The 8,553-nt window shown below is 40.3% G+C and overlaps 1 long non-coding RNA gene across 1 annotated transcript; it reads left to right on the forward strand.

Moving 5' to 3' along the window:
• The first annotated feature begins 2,139 nt into the window (after nucleotides 1-2,139).
• Nucleotides 2,140-8,172, forward strand: LOC123111150 (uncharacterized). The gene is made up of 4 exons (XR_006454171.1): nucleotides 2,140-2,516; nucleotides 3,506-3,593; nucleotides 3,706-7,835; nucleotides 7,944-8,172. It is a non-coding gene; the product is annotated as an uncharacterized lncRNA (long non-coding RNA).
• The last annotated feature ends 381 nt before the right edge of the window (nucleotides 8,173-8,553 follow it).

Raw genomic sequence — 8,553 nt, forward strand, 5'->3', positions numbered from 1 at the left:
AAGGCAACTTGGGCCACAAGGGCCCAAGTGGAGGTGGCGCCCCCCTTTCCTTGGGGGGGGGGTCCTACTAGGGGAGAGAGTGGGACTCCTCCCCTGGGCCAGTGCACCAAGGGGGACTCTTTCCCCCTTGGTGGCTGCCCTCTCCCTCCCCTCCAACCCATATATACTAGAGGATTTTCGTCTCTTGAAATATAAAGTTTTTGGAGCCTCCTCTAGTTCTTCTAGTTCATGTTCTAGTTGGTCCTAGTTGACTAATCAGAGCTTGGCTAATCCTCTTGTCCTCATAGTTAGAAGCCCAGTGTGGTTCTATCTCCTCCCTCTAACTCTCCGGAAATGATTATCTCTGGATGGCGAAGCGCTCCCGGATCGTGAAGGCTGCACGCTTGCAACCACATAGAGAGGTCGTGCTTTCAGTCTTCAATTCGAGGGATCAATCGTGGGTTGTATGAGGTATCGTTCATCAAAGCTTCAAGGGACTCCAAGTACGATCTACACTGAAACGTTATTATTTCGCTGCAACTCGGTGACGGTAAGGATGGTGATCCCAACCTGCAATGCATCTTCATATTGATGTTGGGTGATCGCAGGTGCAAAATTTATTGCTTTCTACTACGTTTCCCAACAGTGGCATTATGAGTGATTTTATGATTAGGTGCAGGTTGCGATCTAGATCACATGTGATTGTGAGGTTTGATGTTCTTTTTATGCTTCCCTTGAGTGTTGCTTCGGTTCAATTCATCAACGGCATGGTGTAGCTTTTCACATGGTTCTGACAATCGATCAGCTCTAGATGTTGACGATCTGCTAACGGTTCCTTGGGCTTCACCATAGTTGATAATAGTGAACAGTAGCGTACACAAGAGGGTGCCTAAAATGGACGATCTTCTAGGGGGTCACATGTACTGATGAAGTTTAGTGTGGGTCAAGAGATTTTTAATTAATTTTCTTGTTTCACACACCCCAAAACTTAATCCAGCATCAAGAATCATCGCCTATGTTGTGGACGTAGGTAGCTAGTATTAATTGTTGAAACTAGCTAACCACGTAACTAAAATTTTGCTAAAACCGATTAGAGGACGTCTAACCTTGCAGGGTATGCATATGATGTGGTATAGCCTTCGTCATGATAATGAGTTTATGTATGAGATGGTTATATGTTGTAATTTTAAGTGACCTGCGTGTCACATCATGCATGATGGATGGAGCCACGATATTGCAGAATTAAAATTTCATAGAGATAGCCTACAAGTTACAGGTGATGATGGCAACCATACACGGAGGACCTCGACGAGGAGAAGGTGTAGATGGCGCGGGACGAGGAGCTATAATTTCATGCCATGGTAGAATTTTTGAATTTTGTGCCACGACAACGTTTTCCAAACGGTCACCGCGGCAACATTTTCTAAAATTACCGCCATGACATCGTTTTTGAAATGGTTACCACGACAATGAAATATTGGCCGCCACGATGCTTCAACTAGAGATTGAAGATGATCACGGAGATTCCCGGTGCCCAGGGCTATACCATATCAAGCTTTTATGAACTGCCTGAGATGTTTATCCCTTTGTTGTTTGCACCCTTTGATTGCGCAGTAGTCAATTGTTAAGGTGATCTCTTAGGGTAAATAACAAGTTAAAAGGTGATATTCCCAGTGTTGCAACCTCTATAGCATGTGGCCTTTAGGAGTATTACATGCTACCATGAATACAAACGAAAGTGAAGTGTAAGGCGTGTGAGGTAGGACTTCATAGCAGAGACACTCAGTTGTCTTGAAATTCTAGTAGGAAAGTTCTAAACTCGGTGCATAAAGCATCAAAAGATGAACAAGAGTTATATGAAGATATGATTGGCAAAAGATTGCCTACCGGTTGAAATTCACATCATATGACATGCTTCCATCCATTGGTGTGAATAAAATTAGGATCTTGAATCACTCATTTTCAATTATGAGAGATAGTGATTGGATTAGGAATTGATGAGTGATATTTTTACACTCTTTCAACATTGTTTAAACCGAATTATCTATACTACTATTAAACAAGCGAACGGACGAACGCACTCTGCCAGAAAATCGTCCGCCAAGTATGTTTTTTCTCAAAGCGTAATTGGCGGCACGTCCGCAACTCCTACGCCTACAATCACGCTCGTAATGCACGACAAAAAGGAAAAAACTACCAGCCCTCCTCGCCTCCCCCACGATGCCCTCCTGGGCAGGGCACGCGCGCCCCTCTGCGCTCGGCTGCCGCCCCTCCGCGCTTTCCCGCCGCCGCCACGCGCCTGGGTGGCCACTGAGGCTCCCGGCCTCCTGGTCAACCAGCACGGAGCCGATGCATCGACACCAACGCGGGATCCGTCTGCCCTTCTCGCTCGCTGTTTGACGCTGCCATGCATAGACGGAGGTGGTGCTGCGGCATGCGATCCGATGTCGAGATCACGGGAGAATTGCTGCTGCTGATCCCTACCTCCACCCCCAAACCACACCCGTCCATGGTCGCCGAGGCCAGTCGCATCATGGGTACGTTTGCCATAGCTTAATTAGCAATCAGTGCCGTGCTGGCTTTTGTTGGTTAAAATTATTTGCCGATGAATCGATCTGGCCATATCCTGGCAAAACATAAAAATTAGATGAATCTATCTGGCCACATCCTTTTACGCTTATTGATTTATCTGAGTAATCTTTTTGCAATTTGTTGTACAAATCAACCTAGCTGATTTTTATAGTTAATCCTAATAAATGGAATATTAATCTCACAAGGTCTTTGACTAATTTTAGAGCTGACTTTAGATCCCTAAAGGTTTGCAGCATCAAATGGAATTAGGTCCTGCAGTGATTTGTCAGAGGCGTATGTCTGAAGTGCTTTCGGCCATAGCATCATGCACGTACAAGTGCTTGCAAGAACGCATATTGATTGATTTTGGGAGACAAGCATGCACGAACAAGCTAGCTAGATAACCTTTCGACCATAGAGAAACCACCCTTTCTTTCTTGCAGGATTGAGAAGGCAGAAAACTTGGAACATTTTTTATGTACAGGAAGAAAGCAGATTGTGCTTGTACAAAATGATGGTCAGAAGATCAAATTTATTTTATGGGCTTTCACTTGCAAATCTTTTCAGGTTCATTTCACTCGATAGAAGTTCTGTTACTTCAGTCACGTTATACCAATCCAATCATTCTCTTTCAGTGTACAGTGTAGGGAGCATGCTTCACTGGACAGTCCTTATATTGCCAGTTTTGCTCAGAATAATCATGAACTATTCTTGCTTAATAGATTTAAATTACAAGATAGCAAGACATGTACTACTTGATGTAGATATGGATACTACTATAGGATTTACAATGCAAATCCATTGCTGGACTTGCACGTCCAAGCGATATAGGATGTCCAATAAAAAACTTGACTGGAATAAACTTTTGAGACCTAACTTACAAATTTTATAGTTTGGTAATGTATAGAATAGAAATGAACATTTGGCTTGCTGAACTTGGTGTTTCTTTCTGCAGCACGGTGATTTCAGAAGTACGGTCAAATGGAAGGCTGGAGGAAGATTTTTGATATGGCAAAGGCATCAGTAATGACATGAGACAAGAGGTAATATTCTTTTATTGTTGCCCTCTGCTACTAGATTGTACTGTTGAAATTGAGCAGCCAAAAATTCAAGTTGATAATGCATTGATATATCTCTCATGTGTTAACTTGGTAGTGATGACAATGGAAAATGTATGAATATGCAGCCTTCACAGTAAAAAGGTAAAACAGTTCTTTCATTTTGTTTGTTTTGCTCTAGATATATGTGACAATTGGTCATATATATGCAGGCCTGACTTGTTTCTTCGAAGGGGACAAATTTGTCCAATATATGCAGGTCTGACTTGTTTCTTCAAAGGGGACAAAGTTGTCCTCTTCTTAATACTCAAGAACTAAGCTAAAAAAAAGTGAAGGACACAACTGCCAGCTTGACATATTTGGGTTTAACTATCTCTTTTGTTTGCTTCCTTCATTGTTATTACTTTTGTCGTATGTCTTATTTCTTAAAGTCTTCCTCCAAAGTTTTGTTTCGGATATGCGCATTTCATATTAGTGAAGACGTGCATTGGCCTTTGATCCTAATTTTAGAAGAAGCTCGAGTAATTAGCTCTATTTTATACGACTGGCAAGTAAGGAAAAATGGCTATTGATGGAATCAGTTTTTTTTCTTGTTTCATATTCAGTAGCCTTATGATTAGCTATTTGTGAGCGAGTTTTCCTGCATCGCTATCTTTTCTACTTATAAAAGAGCAACCATTTTCTTTCTTAGAAGTTAAAAAGCACAATAAACATGGCAGATGAGGGAGCCAGAATAATAAAAAATATCAGAAAACTGGATGTAGACTCCTAGCATGCTCTCTTTTGTTACTTTCATATTTTATATTTATTGGTCACATTGAGGTGCTCTTAGGTGTATGTACTGTTGGATATCCTTGCCTTTCTTCCTGGTTCTGTATTTTGAGATTTATATGCAATTGGTTCATCTCACAATATGAACATGACCCCTCCTGAAAAAACAGTCGCCAATTGCATTGTCTTCTATAATGTAGTTATGCACCGTGTAGTACTAGCATATGACATATGTATAAGTTGTAGACCATGGTAGAAGGCATTATGGACTAAAATTACAAGTGTGAGTAATTTCACTTGAATATATTGCCATCCATTCCACATATTTCTACTCACTTTGTTGTTTGACAGAGTTGAATTGTCAGAGCCCAAAATGCATATGGTTTTATTTTGTATGCTCACCCTAGATGCTACCACACAATTAGAGCTTATAACTACCGGTTCTTTTAGAATTAAATGGAAGTACATACTGATTTAGTTTCGAAGCAAATATTTGACAGATTCCCCTTCAATCCGAAGCATAGGAAATGGAAAATTTACCAAGAGCTATGTGAGAAATCATCAAGGGAACGACCTACGGTACGAGATACCGAAGAGTGTAAATCGTAGCCCTATTTCCTTCTTAAAACAAATTTTTTTTCTGGGGACCAATTTATGTTGTATACTGAAATCATATTGTATACTACAATCATGTTGTCTTAAGAAGAATCAAGCTGAATTAGCTTGTCCAGTGACACAATATGTTTAACAATGGGGGTTTGATACGATTAATTAGTAAATTTGATGTTCATCGTTTACAACTTATTAGAGACCAAATGGATGAAACATCATATTATTATTTTTATGTGGTAACGTGATGTGTTCACTTTTAAAAGTATATCCCAAGTGACATCACAAACATTATGCATCCATCTAAAATTTATATTTTTTAACATTATTATTTATCTAAGAGGCAAAATGTTCAGAATGTTCATTCATGTTAGTTTATAATAATTCTCAGAACATTTTATTTTTTCCTAGCAAATAATTATGTTTAGCTTCAATACATGTTTTCAGTTTACCATTAGGATTATGTCATCCAGTTTGTTGGGGAATATTTGTGGTTCACCAAGCATAGTTAAGTGGGCACATGATCTGTGTAGTCCAAGTGTGATCTAGACATGATGTTGTTCCCTAATTTTCTGCTATCTTAGAATATCTTTATTTAACGTGAAAATGGCTATTTTGTTGAAGGCTAAACTGAGCAACCAAATATCTCTTATTTACCTTGGTACCAATTATCTTTAGATACCATTTTTGTGGTGTACTATAATAGTTGCAAAGTGGAAATGTTTCGACATTTGCTGAGCTAAGATACCGGTTAATCAAAAAATTAACCAGTTAATAGAAGAAGTAACAAATGTGAAAGTTTGACCACTTTGTTGGGTTTTGAGGCATCCACATGTTGAACGGACGAGGCTCCCGTGCCGTACTGCAGGGTGCAGTTGGCCCACTGACTGGTGGGCCTGGCAGCAGTTTGGCCCACATGTCAATGACCCAACTGCATCTTACAATACATCAGGGGAGCTGAGTCGATGTTGAACATGTGAGATTTACTTACCCAAGTGATTTTTTAGCTCAAACCAAAAAGCAGAGACACATTGTTCTACGGATATACGTGCTTTGCACGTGCACGTTTACTAGTTTCACTAAAAGAGAGATATTCGCTCCGATATTGCCACTAATGACTAATGAATGCAAAGGATTCCCCAAATCCTCTCTTTGATATTTTCCATAGTAAATGCGCTAAAAGGGAAGAGATCACGTGGGGGGAAGGAAAGGAAGGGAAATGGAGAAGAAATAATTCACTAGGAGCCGTCATAAGGCTACCAGAGCCAAAGACGGTGTTCCATGCGACTGCACGCGCTCGCATGAGCGGTCGTTTGGTGTGGAAACCGAGGCAGGTTGTCCACCTAAACAACTTTCATAAGGGGGACCCCGTCGAAATGTCAACAGAAAGGGGAGAAAGAGGAGCGTCAAGCACAGCCAAAACCTGTTCATCATCATCTTCATCCACAAACCCTAGCCACCACCATTTTCATCTCCCTACCCGTCTCCACCACCATAGTGCTCTCTCACCTAGTTCATACTTGTAATCATGCATCTCACAAGGCATCCACTGTAAGACATATTAGAATCAATCAATCCCAAGATGTGTTCTTCAATATTTCCCTCTTGCAATCTGATCTCCATGTGTGAGTAGTTCAGTAAGGTATGGGGTGAGGCATGAGCCTTGAAACTCCAGGTATTTGGTGAAGGGATCAATGGAAGTCTTTGACACAATGTCTCGTATGTGTGAAATAAAATTGTTTCGTGAAGTATCTCTTGTCTTGTCTGCGACCTTCATCCCTACAGGTACCTAAGATCATGGAGATTGGGCACCGGTGAGGCTAGGAGCAAGGGGACCAAGAAGTATTATACCGAACACTGGTGACAGTAAGGTTTAGTAGGGTAACATGGATCATATCCTTGGGGATTCATGAGGTGTAGTCCTTAAACGCCCAATGCTTTTGTCTGATATTATTATCTTAATTATCAGGGCAACCCCATGAGACGGATAGGGCCTTCGGTAGGACAACTAATTCTTGATGCAGGAGCATGCCGGTCAAGATGTTATTTGGACACATTCCCCACTCCGATACGAAGCAAGCACCTCTTGATGTTTGACTTCCCGAGCACAAACTAATATTATTTTTTATCCCAACACCAATACATGGTGATCTCATCCCTGTACCTTCTTTTTATTATAAGTATTTGAATCACAATTTGCTTGCTGATCCGGTCAAAAGCTAGATTTGACACTTTGGCAAAAGCTTGCTATAGACCATTGTTTCAAGGGAGTCTTCCTCTCGTGGGTTCGATACACAGGGTCACCTCTGGGGAAATAGGTGTGGGATACCCTTTCTTGTTCCAATACCGGATAAATAAAAAGGAGATATCATGAGTGCACTTTATATTAGAATTTTAAACACTATTGCAACATTAACTATGGATAAATCTCTAAATGAATCTTGTGTTTGTTGTTGTATATCACTGGCTTGCAATAGTTTAAATTTAGCACCCCTGTTTGAGAAAGAAAATTTGACTGCAAGTGGTGGAAACTATGAGGATTGGATCCACACTCTAAGATATGTTCTCAAAAGTGCTAAGAAAGAATAGGTGCTTGATCAACCACTTGGTGACTACCCTGCGCTAGGAGCATCTTAAGATGTCATCAATGTGTTCATATCTCAGAAGAATGATTTCATTGTTGTCAAAAGTATTATACTATCTTGCATGGATCAAGTGTTACATAAATGTTTTGAACATCTAAGTGCTATTGAAATTGTTGAAGCACTAGAAGTTCTGTATCATAACGATCCAGCTGAAGTTCACGAGATGACTGGACCATTGGGTGAATGCAAAATAGCTGAAGTGGTGAGAAAAGTGTCAGACTTGCAGACTATTATGATAGTATCAATGCAATGGAAATAGATTTTTCTAAGACACCGAAAAATGATTTGATCCTTTCATCACTTTATGAAGCGATGCTCAAAACCAATGAGATCGGGTTGCAGAACCAGCAAAAGTTTCTTGTAAACAAGACATAGAGTTTCAAAAGAAAGCATAACACCAAGAGGAACAAGGGTGGAGCTTCTTGCGAGACTATTTGCTTCTACTACAAGGAGAAAGGACACTGGAAAATAAATTGCGCAAAGTATCTGGCGGATAAGAAAAACTCATCTTCTGGTAAAGGTAAGTTATACAAGTTAATGTTATTGATATTCTACTTGCTGAAAATTCCAAGTCTTGGGTATTTGATATCGGGTCGGTTGCTCATATTTGCAACACCACACAGGGACTACGGAAGATTCACAAGCTGGGAAAGAATGAAGTTGTGATGCGTGTCAGAAATGGTGATGGGATCTCCGCTTAGGCCATCGGTGTCACGTCGTTAAGCTTACCTTCAGGATTTATCTTAGAACTGAATAATTGTATTTGTTCCAAAGTTATGTAAGAACATTATCTTTGATAAATGAATGTCATTCTTATAAATCTGAGAGCAATGGTTGTTCAATATATTATAAGGATATGTTTTAGGGATTTGCACTCATGATTGGTGGATTATTCATATTAGATCTTGAACGTGAGAAAG

The sequence above is a fragment of the Triticum aestivum genome, chromosome 5B (assembly GCF_018294505.1).
Source record: "Triticum aestivum cultivar Chinese Spring chromosome 5B, IWGSC CS RefSeq v2.1, whole genome shotgun sequence".
NCBI classification, from domain to species: domain Eukaryota; kingdom Viridiplantae; phylum Streptophyta; class Magnoliopsida; order Poales; family Poaceae; genus Triticum; species Triticum aestivum.